Genomic DNA, 17545 nt, shown 5'->3' on the forward strand with positions numbered 1-17545 from the left:
GACTCTGATCAGGATGAAAAGAAATGTGATTTTGAAGGGGCTTGTGATTTTTCGATACATACCAATTAAGCAGAACAGTTTTGAAAATTTATCTTAAGGTTTGTGAATCTAAGAACAACATTAAATTCAGCAGTTTTATGTATAGGTATAAAGAGTATTTCTATTTATGGAAAACAACAAATTAGAGCACACAAATATTTCTAGGAAACACAAAAGAATCTATGAAGATGTAGTGCACAAACTGAGATCTATATGTAATAGAAAGGAGATAATACAGTGTTTATCATCATGACACCATCATTTTCTCAGTCAAATCACAGCTATCATAAAAGTCTTGTGTGGTTAAACAGCGACACGAGAGTTAATTAGATGACTCACTTTCAGACATGTTATCACTGGAAATTTTCATAAATTTTAAATTATATTAAAATAAATTATGTCTTAGAAATATGCATGCATGCTTCGCATGTCAATCCCTGCTCCCTCTCCCACCACTCCTCCATTGTCCCTCCCCCAGCCCTTTCCCATTCGCCCACCCAGTCCCCACATCATTCCAAAGGGAGGGTGAGGCTCTCCTTGGGGGGATATTCAGAGTCTGTAATTTCATCCAGGGCAGGACCTAGGCCCCTCCCTATGTGTCCAGTCTGAGAGAGCATCCTTCGTTGTGGAAGAGGCTCCCAAATTTCATTCGCATGCCATGGTAAACACTGATCAGCTTTTTATTTTGGAAAGTAGTATAGGAGGCAATGAGAAGAACAAAATACTTAAAACATCAATTTAACTGATAATGCCAAGCATCATATTGAAGAACTCAAGAACTGTGTATTTTTCCTGATTCTTATGGATTTTTAATAATGTTATTATATTGTAACTAATTCTTTTTCAAGGGAGAGGAGTTGTTTCAAGACAGGGTTTCTCTGTGGCTTTCGAGGCTGTCCTGGAACTAGCTCTTGTAGATCAGGCTGGTCTTGAACTTACAGAAATCTTCCTGTCTCTACCTTCCAAGTGATGGGATTAAAGATGTGCCAATCACTGCCCTGCCAAAATTCTTAACTTTATATAGCGAATACATACAGTTGTAAGATTTATTTTTAATTAAATGAAAATTGTAATAGATTAATAGTTTAAAGCTTAGGGTGTTATCAACCTACTGAGATAAACATTTCTTTAGATGATTTATAGACATCATTGACATCAAGTTCGAAATCATTCTAAGATGAATTCAAGTTGAAAATCAATTTATAAAATTTTAAATCTACAATGTTGCTCATTCACTTACAAATCCAATAATGAATGCCTTAATCTCAGTATGCCAATTATATCCATAGCAGAATAACATTACATTTGACTTTGGTTGATAGTTCAGTATTGCACTAAGTCAGAATTAATAATAGTAATAATAATAATAATAATATTGTTAAAATATTTCACATAGTGTATAAGTAAAATATAATAAGTAAAAATATAACTCTAGGTATATTTCATTAATTGCAAACAAAATACAGAAGTTATGGTGACCTTAAGAAAAATTGCAAAAGGAATTTTCTATGGGATTTGTTGAGAATGAAGTGCCCAGGTTAGTCCTAGACTGAGATGGTCCATAAGATGTTGGCAATGGCGGGTTTGACATAGTAACAACTGTTGTGATCCAGAGATGTCATAGTTCAAAACAGAAATCAAAAGTTCATAAAACAGAGAAGCATTGGAAACTGAAATAATACACTAAGTGTGAAGGATAATGAGTCACCATGGGAATCACGAATTCTACTAATACAGAGGACTAAGTGAAGTGAGTTTGTCTACTAAAAGTATGAATGAAGAGTCAAAAGTACTACTATTTGGATTGAAAGAAAAATTGGGGAAATTATAAGAGAAAAATAAGTCAATTTAGCAAGTCTGAAAAGTATAGAAATATCAAAGAATTTTGAACTAATTATTAATCAAAGATACACACACACATACATACATATACATGAATCTTAGACTAAAATTATAACTGATTAAATTTCCTTCATGTACTGGAAGGAAAACATCTGGGATATTTGTTTTTATTTAAACAGCATTTTACTTTCATTTATTTTACATTCCAACCAGTTTTCCCTCTCTCCTCTCCTCCTGTCCCTTCTACTTTCCCATCTCCTCCTCTCCTCAACTTCTCCTCCTCCATCTCCATTCAGAAGGAGACAGGCCTCTCATGGTCTTACACAAAGCATGAAACATCAAGTTGATGTAGGATGGAGCTTTTCCCCTTATGTCAAGGTGGGGCCAGGTAATCCAGTATGAGGAACAGTTACCAAGAGTCAGCTCTGAGCTCTAAGGAAAGGTTCTGCTTTTACTGGTAGAAGCCCCACTAAGGGACCAAGCTATATAACTGTCACATACATGCAGAGGGCCTAGGTCAGTGCTATGCAGGCTCCCTTACTATTGGGCCAGCATTCATGAAATTCTCCTAGCTCAAGTCAGCTCTCTCAGTGAGTCCCCAAATCATGACGCCCCTGGCTGATACAATCCCTTCTACCTTTCTTCTGTAAACCTTCATCAAGCTTGGCTTTGGTAGCTCATGCCTTTAATCCCAGTACTATAATAAGCACACATGTATTATTAAATTAGTGTTGTACATACTGAATAGTGATACTCTACATAATGTGAATGAACTCTTTCAAAATAGATATGGCAAAACATAGTAAACCTACTCAAGCTATTTAATACATTTAAGGGTGTAAACCTTGCAGAGAATTAGCAGATATTTCTGTTATAGTACAAAAGCAGATGTGGCTACCTCATATTACACAGCCCCTCCTGAGATTATCATACCAATATATGTCTTGTTCAGCATAAAATTTGTGTTCAAAGGTGAAAAATTTATGTTCTGAAGGGAAGCCAGAATGCCAGATGTTGTGGACTCCCCAAGGAAGGGCATACCCTTTATGCAGAGTGAATGGGTGGGAAGAGAGGTGGCACCTGGGGGATGAAAAGGGGAAGGAAGTAGAACTGGGGTTATTATGTAAAATAAGAAATAAAGTTTTAAATGAAGAATTTGTGTTCAAAATGTATTGTATGTTTTTTATTAAATATACATTAAAGTGTTATTACATTGAAAACTACTAAGTCCAGCTCCAAAATTTGAGAATTGTCTATACATATAACTATTTTTTTCTTCAAGAGTATCATATAACCAGTTTACTACCTTCATATTTTAGAAGCTCCTTTAGCTTTACATAACAATTATTATTACTCACCAATCATATCAATTCTAATTCCTTCAATATTTTGACTGAATATATGCAATTGGTCTTACATTTTATCCTCTCTGAGTTTCTGTTTCAATCAAAATTTTTATTAAAAATTCAATGGTGCATGGTTTCATTTATTTTTATACTTCATGGTATTTCTTTCTAACATTGCAGTATATTTTTACTTTTCGTATAGATAATTAACCAAGTTATTTCTATTCATTTATATATTGCAAATATAAACAGTCATTGTAAACAATTTTTATGACATATATATGATTTATCTAAATATACAATCCTAAGCCTACAGGTATTATTATTTTATGTTGTATTGAATATATATACTTTTTAGCTTTGGAATTTCATATTATTTCATACTATATTATTATTATATCCCACTGCTTTCAATATATGTTTTTTGAAGTCCTGTGCCAACATGTAGTTTTCAACATATAATTTCCTTATTTTCCTCCTCTAAAATAACACACTTCTGTGGCACACATATTGAAGAGGAAGAAAGAAAATTATTAAAATTAAATTATAGTTTTAAATTACTTCCAATCATTTTTAAGATAACATTAAAACATATCAATATTACTAGTTATAATTTTATCACTGAAAATGTGTTTGTCCTTTACATAAATTATGTATATTCTACAATTTATTAGGATACTATTCATGCTGTTTAGTGTTTCTGTCAAACTAACATTGGCTAGATTCGTTTGGGAACTTCAATTTTGAAAATACTCTATCAGGCTGGATTGTAGACAAGTCTGTAGGTAATTTTCTTGATTAATGATTGACATGGGAGGTCTGAGCCCACTGTGGATGGCTCCAACCTTAGGCTGATGATCCAGAATTGTATACAAATGTCAGCTGAGAAAGCCACAGCGAGCAAGCCTACAGTATTTTTCCATAGAGAGCATTAGATCCTGCCTCTAGGTTCCTGCATGGCTTCACTTCATAAGCTCATCCTAGATACATGGCAGAGGGCCTTGGCCCTGCCATGGATGAAATGACAGACTCAGGAGATGCCTCATGGAGGGCCTCACCCTCCCTGGGGAGCAAAGTGGGGGTTGGGGGCAGGAGAGGAAGGGATGGAGAGGGAGCTGCGATTGACATGGGAAACAAGCTTTATTCACTTTATTCCCAAGTTGGTTTTGGTCATAACTTTTATCACAGAAATTCAAAACAATTTGAGACACTATTCTAGTCTACTGAGTAATTTTCACTCTGTTACAACAAATAAATGTTTTAAAAGAGGAGGGCATATTAAGCAATAAACATATCAGAAATAAGACATTTATTTGGGTAAATAAAAAGACTTGGATTGTTAAATGTACTAATGCAGTTAACCTCCTCTTAAGTGTATAATATTTCCTTCAATAGTCTTTTATCTAATCTTATACAGCTCATTCCAAGGTTTTTTAAATTATTACATAGTAATTATTTGAAATTAATTCTCAATAAGCCACAAATCCCAAATGAAAAAAATGATTCTTTAGATTTTGTATATGTGTGCTATCACCACACAGTGTTTGTGTTTGTGTGTGTGTGTGTGTGTGTGTGTGTGTGTGTTGTCTTCATTATTTGGTGCAAGACTAAGCATGGAAACAGTGCTCAGTAAATATTTATTAAGTGAGTGGATCATGTAATAATCAGTCATTTCTTGCCATTTAATATTGTTTTGTCAGTGGTTCTTTCAACAAATATGGAGATTTACATATGTTCTCTAATTGTAGTTATATAGCTAAGATTGTCGTAAGTGCAATTCTCCTAATCTCGGGTTTTTATTTTTCTGCCAGATGCATATGACAGTATTCTCAAATTTCTGCTAGATGCTTCAGATGACATATATTTTAGCCCTCTCTCTGAGTTAGTATCTTTTAATACACTGCCGATTTTCCAATATGTTTCAGTGTATGCACAGCATAATTGCCTGACATATGCCAAGTGTAGCATATAAGGACAAACTTCATATCTTCCGTTTTTGTTCAAGGACACACTCCATAAGAATCTTATCTACATCAGTAGGCCAATGGTACATGCTGTTATTGATATAAATGAAAATTCCAAAATTCATTTACATGGACTGTGACACATATCTCAAATTATTTACATGATATCTCTTGCTATGATGAAACACCATGATCAAACAAGGAGGTAGGGAGGAAATATTTTATTTGGATTACACTTACATCACTGTTTGTCACTGAAGAATTCAGGACAGGAATGCATGCAGAGGAGGGACCTGGAGGCAGGGGCGGTTGCAGATGCTGGATGCAGAGGTATGGAAGGATGCAGCTTACTTGCTTCCCATAAATTGCTCAGACTGCTTGCTTATAGAACACAGCACTACAAGTCTATGAATGGCACCACACATGGTGGACTGATTCCTTCCACATCCATCATTAATTAAGAAAATGCCTTACAGTGAGATCCTATGGAAGCTTTTTTTCAATTAAGTTGTGGTCCTGTCAGAAAACTTTAGTGTATGCATCAGGTTGAATCAAGACTAGCTAGCACATATCTGCAATGGTTTAACTAAAATGAAAATGCAGAACTCTTTTGTTATTCCCTGGTCAGCTAAAGAAATAAGTAGCAATGCATATTTTTAATTCTATCATAATTTTGTCAATGTCAGAAAATTGGAAGTTTTCTAAATAAATTATTCTAAAAGAAATGACAAATTGAGATGATCTACTTAATTCACTATTGTAAGACCTTTAAATCAGGATATTCATAATTACATGCCTGCTTTGAAATATGACGTAGCTTTATCCAAACGTGTATATGATCCATTTCCATTGCAATAGTAATAGCCACAGTAATGAAGTTTCTGTGCTGTATCACAGTTGCTCCTGTATAGGGAGCTTTGCTTTTCAAATGAGTGTATGTCAGCTCTCCGGATTCACCTGGAATAAGCAGTGACTCTATTGTATTTCTGATAACAAATATCAGTTGTGTTAGTTTTGGTAAATTGCTTCCTCCCTTCCTCTGCAACTTCACGTTCTCTAGGCTACATGGAGAAATTTTATAATGAAGCTCAACAACTCTAGAAATGTTTTCAGAGTAACTTTATGCCTTTAATCAAACAAAAGGGTACTCACTCATTTCAAACTCATATTTTCCTGAAAATGAAAGTGTAAACTTAATATTATATTACTTGAACATTAACTGTAATTTTCTTTCAAGATTTAAAATGGTACACAAATACAATTTCACTTTTGTTTACATATTATTCTTTACAGTTAGATAAATTAAAATGTGTACATGCTCCACATATTCATGATTGGGCCATCTCTTCAAAGTTATCTAAATTGATTCTATGTCTAGTCAGTATGTTATAGAATCCCTATGGCTGAATCAAATTTTAGTTCCATTCTCAGGTTTGGTATCTGTTTAGCAATTATTTGTTTGTATAAGACAGCTTCATATTGTTTCCATAGTGGGCACACTAGTAGTTTTCATTCCCATTACAAAAAAACGGGTTCATCTTTTCCCACCTCTTCACCAACATCTATTGTCATTCATTTTCTTTATGATAGCCATTCTGACTAAAACTGCAGGAAAATGAATGTTCTTTGAGCCTATTTGTAATAGCTCTTGAGTTCTGTTCTTGTGCTATTGCTATGCTACATTTCCCAGGGTCGGATGTAGTAGAGTTACTGGGCTCTAGTTGAAACATATTTTCCTTGTTATTATTGATTGTGCTTTCATGTTGGCAGCTAGGCAGCAGGTTTTGGGATGTTTGTAAATATAGGTGCTAATATGTGTTCTCATCTGTTTTGGGTGTGTTATCCAGTCCTTGATTGTTCCTGTCCTTTGTGGACCTTAGGAGTGCATAGTGAGAGTTGCTCCATAGGAATTTCTTCTGAGTCCCTGCCATGTATGAGCAATGGGAACTTAGAGCAGAACTTGTTTCTAAACATCCACTTAGGGAAGGAAAGGGGCCAGGAGACAAAGGTACTGCAAGAATCCTCATGTGGGTGGATCCTGTATCTACTACAAATACTTTTCATGTCTACAGGGAGAGAGAGAAAGAGAGACAAGACAGGTCCCTGCTGGTGGTCTGCTCTCAAGGTAGAGGATAATACAGAAGAATTGGTAAATGGGAAGGGATCAGTAAAATCAACTACTGATTAATTCAGAGATCTTGTGATCTCATCTCTGAAAATGACCATGATAGACACACTCATGGGAATGCTTTACTTATCTTCTAGTACCTCATTCTAATAATGATGACATCAATCTGAAACATCAGAACAGGCTAATTATAAAAGAAACATGTTGATAATAGTGGGTTCACAAGGGAGACGAGAAAAAGTCAATAGGCCCAGACACTTTCTCTCAGTTGAACAGATAAGAATCAGCTTCATAGCTACTTCACAGTCCTTCCAAAAATTATAATGTTTAAGAACATATTTTAAATATAGTCATATGAATATCTATTTTATTGTTAGTGTACAAAACATAATAACATATATAATTATAGCACATATCAAACAATTTATTATAGTGCTCTGATTCATTGATCATATATTTTAAAGTTTATATTCTTCACAGATTCATAGAAAACTGGAGGGATTTCGGTGTAGCAAAAATGGGAAAATACTGCTTTAAGGGACTGTTGTTACTTAAGTTACTACATGAATTCCCTCACACTCCCCTAGATTGTAAGTGACATAAACGTGAGAATGCATACAAGCTGTGCAGATGTAGCATGATTCTCCATGAGGGCTCTGCAGTCCACAGCAGGACTAGAAGCCTATGGAGTTCATTTCCATAGAGAACAGGTGGGCATAGAAATTCCGGATTGGCAGACAAATATAAATGCTAATTAGACAGGTAAAATGTTATTTGTTTGGGAAACGTGCTGAATTTATCCAGTAACAAAGTAGGAAACTTGAGGCTTTCCTTAAATTATTGACATGTTGTCTTCAAATATTTTAAACATTTACATTTATCTATTCCATTACAAATGGTATCCCAAGCATGCATCCATTCTAAAATTATCTTATTTTATTATCACTTATTCCTCATTTTTTGTGAATGAGAAAATGAAAATCAGAGACTATGTTTGACTTTTCGGTGGCTTGGATTGAACATCTGTCAAAGTTGTCAGTACATAAAAGAATCCTTAATCTCAATCAAGCTACATAAAGTAAACATTATAAAGTACAATTATAGGAGAGGGTTATATGGTGGGTAGGAGATCTGGCTCTGTAGTTATAGGAGCCGTAGAGCTGTTATACCAGTACCAAAAAGAGGGCAGGCCTTTACCTGGCCTGGGCAGCACAATCGAGCCAACCCTTTGGTGCAGGTTCAGGTGAGCCAGCCTTAAAGCTGTGAGCATGGGAGAGATGTCATTTCATAGATAGTGTCTGCTTTCTTTCAATCAACGAATAATACTCTCTTGGATAAAGAAGATTGGGATTTTTGTCTATTGATCTGATAAAGGGCAACTTATTTGTTTCTGGTGTTGTGTTTGTCAATTATGATAAAACTGATACAGCATTTGAGTAAAAATATTAGTGTAAAATAAATATTTCAACTAGTTTATATTGATGCCTTGCCAAAATGTCTGTAACATTGTATAAATGCTTGAGGGATTAATAGGGGTTGCTGATGCTCCATACGATCATGGACATTTATTGTTGCCATATTTCTGAGTTGTTGTCACTGTTCTTATAGATATTTGATGACCTGGCATTGTTGACTTTGTGGCTTTGTGTGCAGTTTTTCAGTTTTTTTTTTTGGTGGTGGAATTCACCATGGAGTTGAGGCTGTCCTCCAAATTATAGTAATACATATGGTAACAACAGGCTTCTCATTTATGCTAGAACTTAGTATCCTATAATGATATATGATATAGAACTTAATGTAGGAGTTTATCTTTTCTTTTTATCCTTTGCTAAACTGTCAGTTTAATTATATGTCAAAGGTTTCAAGTTATTTCCTTGTCTTTTAGTTAGTCTTCAGGATGGTTATAAGTTTATTACTATTTATATATTTTTGAACTTTTTTTCTTACTCTTTCTTGTTTTCTCACTTTTCTAAGTGTATTTCACTCAGAATATAAATTAAGGCCAGGTGGTGTTGGTACACACCTGTAATCCCAGCACCTGAGAGGCAATGTCAGGCAGATCTCTGTGAGTTTGAGGCCAGTCTGGCTACAGAGTGCCAGAACAGGCTCTAAAGCTGCACAGAGAAACACTGTCTCAAAAAAGTGTAAGTTGATATTAATTAAAGTTTGATATTATTATAATCTTATTTAAAATTAAAATGCAAATAAAATTAATAAGTACTAATCCTATGGTATCATTTAAAGTGGCACATGTTTCAAGCATGCATATACCATAACATTTGTTGACCCAAGGTATCTTGGATAGCCTTGGGTGTTCGGTTTTGGAGGAGATTTCTACTTTTTATTTAATGTTTAAGGACTTATTAAAAATTGTATTTTCATCCGGGCGTTGGTGACACACACCTTTAATACCAGCACTCTGGAGGCAGAGGCAGGCAGATCTTTGTGAGTTCGAGACCAACCTGGTCTACAGAGCTAGTTCCAGGATAGCCTCCAAAAAATACAGAGAAACCCTGCCTCGAAAAACCAAAATAAATATTGTATTTTCATAAAACTTAGAGGGGATCTGGGCCTGCGTTCCAGCACCTGGGGATTGCCTGGGAATTGTACAGAGCTTCCAATCCCAGCAGGAGCTAAGCACCCCAGATTCCAGGTCTTCTCTTCCACTAACAAAACAGGAAACCAAATGATCCAGGGAACCCAGGGGACAGCTGTTCAGGCTGGACCAGGTACAACAGGACCTGCATCCAGGCCTGCATTCCAGCTCCTGGGGATTGCCTGGGAACTGCACAGAGCTTCCAATCCTGGCTAGAGCCAGATGCCCCAGATTCCAGATCTTCTCTCCCACCAGCGAAACTGGGAAACCGGCAGATACAGCAAAGGGACCAGGGGACCATGTGGGAGGCTAAGCACGCCAGATTCCTGGTCTCCTTCTCCACCCACAGGACCAGAATGAGGATGAGGAATAGAAGAACTATCAGATTATTGGACTTTCTAGCACCCACCAAAAGGGATCTCTGGTCCCCTAACCACCAGACAAGTAAGGTGCTCTTTCTGCACCCACTAGAAGAAGAGATGGAAAAGAGACAATACAAAAACACACTCAGCAACAGAAAAACAAATATGACACTGCCAGATTCTAGAGACTCCACACCAGCAAGACTCCACCATTCCAATGCAAAGGAAGCAGAAGAGACTGACCTTAAAACCACCTTCATGAAAATGATAGAGGCCCTAAAAGAGGATATAGGAAAATCTCTCAAATAAAATCAATCGAAAGAGATGAAGGAGGTCATTATATACTCATCACAGGCGAATTCCACCAAGGTGAAATGTCTACCCTGATGACCAAAGGGATTAAGACTGGGCTGGTTTAATCCCCAGAAACAGCTGACCTGACAAGGGTTAACTCTTGAATCCCAGGCTGATTCCTGAGAATCCAGCATGGGACTGATCAAGGCCTCCTGAATGTGGGTGTCAGTGAGGAGGCCTAGGTAATCTATTGAGCCTTGGGCAGTAGATCAGTATTTATCCTGAGTATACAAATGGACTTTGGACTCCCATCCAACAATGTGAGATGTGCTCTCACCCTGAACTCTTGGGGGAGGGTCTAGGCCCTGCCCTGGATGAAATGACAGACTATGAACACCCCCATGGACGGCCTCACCCTCCCTGGGGAAATGAGGGGATATTGGGAGGGGTTAGGGGGAGAGCACCGGAGGAGGGGAGGGAAACAGAGAGGGACGTGGAACTGACTTGTGAAGCAAACTTGTTTCTAATTTAAATTTATATTTAAAAATAAATAATAATAAAAATTAAAGGGATCTATCTATGATTTTGATTTTTGTCTTCTATTGTGTTTTGCTTTTTTTGATTGAAAATATTTAATGTAGTTATACAATTGCTACTTGTGTAGTAACTGCTCCTTATTCTTCCTTTGACTATTTGTCACAGATCAGTTAACTTTACTTGAACAGGTTCATCTCTCATAATTTTCATCTTTTCTTCTCTTATCTAGTGATCCATTTCCTTCAACAACACAATTTTACAATGTAACTTTATGTGTATGGTAAATTCTGTCTTTCTTCTCTATTCAAATTTACATTAGCTTTTCTCTGCTATTTGCCATTCTACACCAGCTCTGATTTGCCAGTTAATAAGTAAGCAATGCAAATACTAATACAAGTTCTGTCCATGGTTATAGACAGCCACAGTATTTTATTCTCATTTGAAAGATAATCCCTTAAAAGATTTAAAATATGGCAAAAGGTCTGGAAACTTAATGACTTCAGTACTCTAAAAAGTGTATCTCTGATCATTAATATTTGGAACAAGAATTTAATATATAAACAAAAGTGTGTGTCTAGTCACTCAAGTAACCCCACACTCCATATGATATATCCCTTATGGCTAATGAAATGTACAGCTATTTCTAATACATTCTAGAATTTTGGTGGTCACAGGAACTGAGAAAAAATTGTCATTTAAATACACTCAGAAACTGAATTCAGTCATCAGTCATTTAAATAGAGTCCTCGCTAAGCCTTACCAAATGCTTAGCCTGAGTAGCATAGTAAGTGCAGCCTTGCAATGCCTTCATACAAGGATGCATTTAAGTGGTATGCTATAGTGACCTGGAAAAATCTTCAAGAAAATAAATGAATTGTTTTAATCTGTGCAGTCTGTTATATTCTGTTGCCAAATAGTATAAAATCAATATAGATTACTTTGTATTTGGCATAATTGTAAGTGAATCTAAAATTAGTAATTTTGTTTGTTATTTTTGAGAAGAAATCAGACAGTTAGGAGTCACATCTAAATACAAAAGAACTGGAAATTTGATGTTCAGACATGATTTAGTTTTAGTAATTATGATCAACTATATTTCCAGAAACTCTTGTATCAGTTTTATATCATTTATTCTCCAGTAAGGATCCTCTCACTTGCAATAATGTGAGAAGCTTCTACTCACAGCAAAACTTGTTAGCAATCATTTCTTTTGTTCCACAAGTGATGAATCTGATACTTTTTGTTGTTTTGTTTGTTTGTTTGTTTGTTTTAGTAAAATGTACTGACATTTGAACTTCATAGTATTTTTAATTTTAGGCTTTTTTGTTGATATGTACTTGTATATTATTTGGGTTATAATTTATCACTGATAATATGTAATTTTGTTGGTGACCCAGGGAATGCTTTAGGGCTTGGCATATACTTGTAAATTAGAAAGCAAATTTTCTTGGTGCTACCAATAGACTCCATTCATTTGCTTCTCATTTTAAGATGGTGATATAATAACAATAGCAGAAAAATAAAAGCATGACTCCGTATAAAAATTTAAAGAAGGAATATCTTAAGGAAAGCTGATGAGTCATCAGCTAAAAATGCTGAAGTAATAAAGTTCATAAAACAGCTCCCAACACTTACAAAACTTTTCTAATACACTAAAGAGTCTTTAAGGGTACTGCTTTAATCATGTACATTGGAATTAAGATGCCATTATGCATAAGAGACTAGAGCACAACTTTATTAAAGCGTTATGCAAACTGGCACAACATTAAATGCTGTGGTTGTAACTTGTACAATATGTATTCTTGCTTATCTTATTTTACTATTATAGGCTTTATCTCAACATAAAGAGAAAATTAAAGATTCTCCTGTACTAAACATGCTTTTCCATGTGAAAAGGAAGCTTATTTACTGACACTATTTCAAGAGAGAAAGAAGGGACCAAATTGAAAGGTGACAATGATAATGATATTATACAGCAAATATAAAGATATTAAAATATGCAAAATGAAAATTTCATTGCTTGGTGGATCTGCCTTCACAAATAATAACATGCACATGGAAAATGTAAATAATATCTAATTAAAGAAAAATGTTTACTCTAATATGAAAAATAAGAATGCCTGTATTCTTACAAGTAGTTATTGTCAGGTTTTCTGTTTGAAAATAATAGTGGACCCAGTTGAGCTAATGCAATTATCCAGAGACCCCTGAGTTCTATCAATTTCATTGACATGAATGTAGGAAGTAGAACTATCTAGTGATATGCTTTGTGTCCCCAAAATAAAAATACTAAAAATATCAGACTGTTCAAAAATTGGTGTGATTTTCATTTATGTACTAAAATTACTTTGGAAAGAAGACATATTCATATATGCACCTATACAGTGGATGTACAACTTTCCACTTTTAATTCAAGTTCTCCGTTTGGGAGGAAGAATGGAAGCTTCAAAAGTTCAAAGTCTGAAGAAATGTTGTGAGTTTCCAGAATCCCAAAAACTTACCCAATGAATAAAACACATAAGATTCACAATGTCCTTCCAGGGCTACAAATTGGTAAACGAGTAATAAGGAATACTTTTGGGCAGTGTGCTCCCAGGAAGTGGCTTTCATGTATCATTGTCTGTGATTGTGTAGCCTTTTTGTTAATCCAGCTACCTCTGAAGCAATTTTGTTCTGATAACTAATCTCGAGCCCAAGATACTATAAGCAATTCCAATAAACTCAATGTTTAACCAACACAGACTGACGGTATCATATTTTGGCCTGTTGTCAATGTCCTATCTGAATTAAGAGATGTTTATCATCCCTCTTCAGGAAAAGTCACATGAGTGTTCATGACATTGTCACAATGATTATTTTGGCCTGGTGGTGGTGGCACACACCTTTAATCCCAGCACTTGGAAGGCAAGACCAGCCCAGTATACAAAAGCTAGTTCCAGGACAGTCTCCAAAGCCACAGAGAAAACCTGCCTGGAAAACAAACAAACATAAAAGAAACATAAGATGATTATTTAGACGAACAAGTTTCTGTCTTTGTTTATCGCCATTCCTTGGGAAACTGAAATAAAATTAGCATGTTACAGTCACTCACAGAGCTATATATATGAAACTGCTTGGTTTAGGAGAATTATTTAGACATGTTAAGCTGAATATTTATTTTACATTTTCTTTAATTCAGGTATTAATTTTAAAAATTTTATACAAATATGTAGAATACATCAATAAACAATTTATCTGGCAACAAAATTAGAATACAATCTTTAATATAATGCCAGCAAAGGAAGCTACCAATGCATTGGTATTCAAAAATGAAAAGAATTTAACAGTATCATTAATCTTTTTACAATATATATCATTTTAAATAGAAATGGAAAATGGGAATTAATCTACCACTAGACCCAGCAATTCCACTCTTAGGCATTTATCCAAATGAGGCAGGTTCATACAACAAGGGCATCTGCTCCACTATGTTCATAGCAGCATTGTTTGTAATAGCCAGAACCTGGAAGCAACCTAGATGCCCCTCAACTGAAGAGTGGATAGAGAAAATGTGGTACATTTACACAATGGAGTATTACTCAGCAGAAAAAAACAATGGAATCTTGAAATTCTCAGGGAAATGGATAGCACTGGAAGAAACCATCCTGAGTGAGGTAACCCAGTCGCAAAAAGACAAACATGGTATGTACTCACTCATATATGGATTTTAGATATGGATCAGGATAGTGCCAGTCTGCACTTCCACAGATAGAGAGTCTGGGAAACAGGAAAGAACCTAAAAGATATGCATATATGCATAGTACCCAAGAGAAGAGGATGGAGACAAGATCCTCTGAATGGATGGGGAACACGGCAAGGGGTGGGGGGGAGTGGGACCTGGGAAGAATAGAGGGGGTAAAGAGGAAGGGAGTTGGGCATGGGGGAACAGAAAGTTGAGGGGGTGGGGTAGAATAGGGGGAAGAGGGAATCATAGGATCGAAGACAGATCAGGCACCAGAGTGACCTCCAGTGATCTAAAGGTATAACACCAATTGGCCAGCTAAGCAATAGTGGAGGGACCACCTCGAATGCCCATTCCTGATAATGAACTTGATGTCTATAACCATCCAGGAGCCTTCATCCTGTGACTGATGGAAGCAGAGGCAAACACACAATTAATCACTGAACTGAACCCAAGGAACCCAGTGACAGAGAGAGAGGAGCGATGAGCAAATTGGCAAAGAATGGGCTGGCAAAACCAGCAGAGACAGCTGATCTGAACAGGGGAGTGCTCTTGGACCCCAGACCGACAGTGGGGAGGCCAGCATGGGACTGATCTGGACCCCCCAAATGTGAGTGTCAGTGAGAAGGCCTGGACAACCTATGGGGCCCTGAGCTGTGGATCAGTGTCTATCCCTGGTATACAAACTGTCTTCATGTGCCTATAGCACAAAGAGAGATGCTCTCTCAGCCTGGACTCTTAGGGGAGTGCCTGGACCCTACCAAGAGTAAAATGACAGACTCTAGATATCCCCTATGTGGAAGGATTTGGCAATAGGGTGGGAGGGAGGGGGGGAAGGGGAGTGCGGGAGGATGGGAGGGAGAGGGAACTGGGATTGACATGTAAAACAAGCTATTTAAAATTAAAATAAAAAATGATAAAAAAAAGAAATGTTCCACTCAAATGCTAAGGAATCTGTCTGTTTAAACATGATATACTTATGTTTCTTAATTCAAAAATTCAATATATTTAACCTGAATTGAGAAGTAGATAAAGAAAAGTGCATGAGTGAATATTGATTCAAGGAACCAACAGTAACAGTGCTTTCTTTGGTTGCAAGTAACCAGAAGGGTGTAGTGATGATCATGTCTATAGATGAATATTCAGAGAGACTGGTAATGAAGGTATTGTCCCTATACACAACAATCATTTCAGCAATAACTGTGGTCTCTTAGAAGCACAGCCATCTCTGAGCAACACATGGTCTCATGTACATAGTATCTCCAAAGAGTTCAATAATTCAATGCCTAATAAAGTGTCTCCTATCAGAAGAGAGGATTGAGCCAATAAATCAGGTCTGGGTTGTTAAGTCCTTACAACTAATTCATTATTTCTGTTCATTCTGGGTCAAATTTGCAACTTTGGTTTTCTATGTTCATACTAGTCCTTCCTGTGGTGCTTACCCATCCTGTAAACAGGGAAGATGGGTTTCCCACTGCTCCTAGTGCAGGAGAACTCCATTATTAAGGGTCTAACAGAAGAGGCAGGCAACCCTCCCACCCCTTTCACTCAATGCATTTGCAGGTACTGCAAATGGCTCCCAAATTATCTGATGTTACTAAATGTCTTAAAGTGCACAGAAATAGTGACATTTGTCAATTGCATCACTTTTATAATTCTTATTGAGAAATTAATTGCTTTCTTTTTACAGGCTACCACTCTCTTTAATATCTATAGAAGTTTTCCAGAGCATTATAACGACACAAATATCACTTGTTAAGAAATTACTTCCTACATTTTATCTTACTCAAAAAATATTTAAGCATTCTACATTACTCCAAGCTTTGACAATTATAAAGAGATGTAGCAATGTTACGTGGTTTTGTTTATTTCTGTTAAACTCTTGATAAGGCTTTGAATTTCTCGCATGCCATTTACTAAACACAACATTCAGGTCTTGTATATTTTAAAATAATTATCCTAAAATTAACACAGTTATTTGTCACATTTCCTGGATTGCTGCCCAACAGGATTTTCACCTGCTTTTTTGAAATTTAATGTAAAAATGCCTAATGAGGTTACTGTTGCATCTGGAGTCTCAATAGGCATCATCATATTTTACATAACGCTTCCCAGTGAAAAATGCAAAATAATTGTATTGACATACTCTTTTGTATGTATTTGTTGTTAGTGTTTACTGTAGAAGTCAGAGTTTTGATTGTGGTGTTTTCTGTTTGCTTATTTAATATCTGTTAATTTTAAGACAAGGTGTCACTATGCAACTTATGCTAATCTCTGTCCTTCTTATACAGCTTTGCATTGGTTTGGTTGTAGCCATGTGCCAAATTGCACAGCTTTTTAACAGTTTTTCTATTACATCGCCTATGCAGAACACAATTCATTTTGTTAGGTACTAATTTATGATAAGCACTTTAAGGATGAGTAGAATGCAAAATTAAAAATACATAAATGTAAGTAGTACAAGGAGATATGTTATTGGATACAGAGGTAACAGAATGTACGAAGAGATATTAAAAGTTTAAAAATGTGTGTAGATCATAAATTTCCTATGAATGAAGATCTACTCACATGCTCCACACTGTAAGGGTGTGTATGCTATGTCCAGGAAGCCAAACATGCGTGATGTGCACATCATAAATTATGACTACTGATTCTTTCCACCTATTGTCTTAGAAAGTTTTACATGGCTTTTATTTCAAGGACACATATGAAATAA

Source organism: Mesocricetus auratus, unplaced genomic scaffold (genome assembly GCF_017639785.1).
Source record: "Mesocricetus auratus isolate SY011 unplaced genomic scaffold, BCM_Maur_2.0 Super-Scaffold_100006, whole genome shotgun sequence".
Classification (NCBI taxonomy): domain Eukaryota; kingdom Metazoa; phylum Chordata; class Mammalia; order Rodentia; family Cricetidae; genus Mesocricetus; species Mesocricetus auratus.